Genomic DNA, 1,012 nt, shown 5'->3' on the forward strand with positions numbered 1-1,012 from the left:
TGCTTGCGATACCTAGAACTAAACTGAGGAAACCCTTATCTGTCGAAGTTGCTACTGGTAAACCCCTTGTGCTCGATTCCGTTATTCGTGATTGTCAGTTAAACCTTGATAACCATCTTTTTCCCATCGACCTCACGCCGATGCAACTTGGGAGTTTCGATATTATCGTGGGAATGGATTGGCTAACCAAACATCATGCTGAGGTGGTTTGTTTCGATAAGATTATTCGTATTCCTCTTCCGTCTGGCGATATTCTGGAAGTTCGTGGAGAGAAGCCATCAGGTGGTTTGAAGCTTATGTCGTGTACGAAGGCTCAAAGTTATTTGCGAAAAGGATATGTCGCTTTCTTGGCACATATCACCGAGGAGAAAGGCGAGAGCAAGAGTATTCAGGATATTCCGATTGTTCGGGATTATCCAGAGGTGTTTCCCGATGAACTACCTAGTTTGCCTCTAGTTCATCAAGTCGAGTTTCATATTGACCTTGTACCCAATGCCAACCCGGTTGCGAAGGCGCCTTATCGTCTTGCACCGTCGGAAATGCAAGAGTTATCAAAACAACTTCAAGAGTTGTCTGATAAATGATTCATCCGTCCGAGCTTTTCACCTTGGGGAGCTCCTGTCCTCTTTGTCAAAAAGAAAGATGGATCTTTTCAAATGTGTATCAATTATCGTGAGCTTAATAAGCTTACCATCAAGAATCGATATCCCCTACCTAGAATTGATGACCTCTTCGACCAGCTGCAAGGTGCTTCATGCTTTTCCAAGATCGACCTGCGTTCTGAGTATCATCAACTTCGTATTTTCGAAGAAGATATTCCCAAAACTGCTTTCCGTACAAGATATGGGCATTACGAGTTCACGGTCATGCCTTTTGGTTTAATGAATGCCCCAGCTATCTTCATGGACTTAATGAATAGGGTTTGTAAACCTTACTTAGATAAGTTCATCATTGTGTTCATCGACGATATTCTCATTTATTCAAAGTCTCAAGCAGAGCACGAACAACACCT

This window comes from Helianthus annuus, chromosome 12, assembly GCF_002127325.2.
Source record: "Helianthus annuus cultivar XRQ/B chromosome 12, HanXRQr2.0-SUNRISE, whole genome shotgun sequence".
NCBI classification, from domain to species: Eukaryota; Viridiplantae; Streptophyta; class Magnoliopsida; order Asterales; family Asteraceae; genus Helianthus; species Helianthus annuus.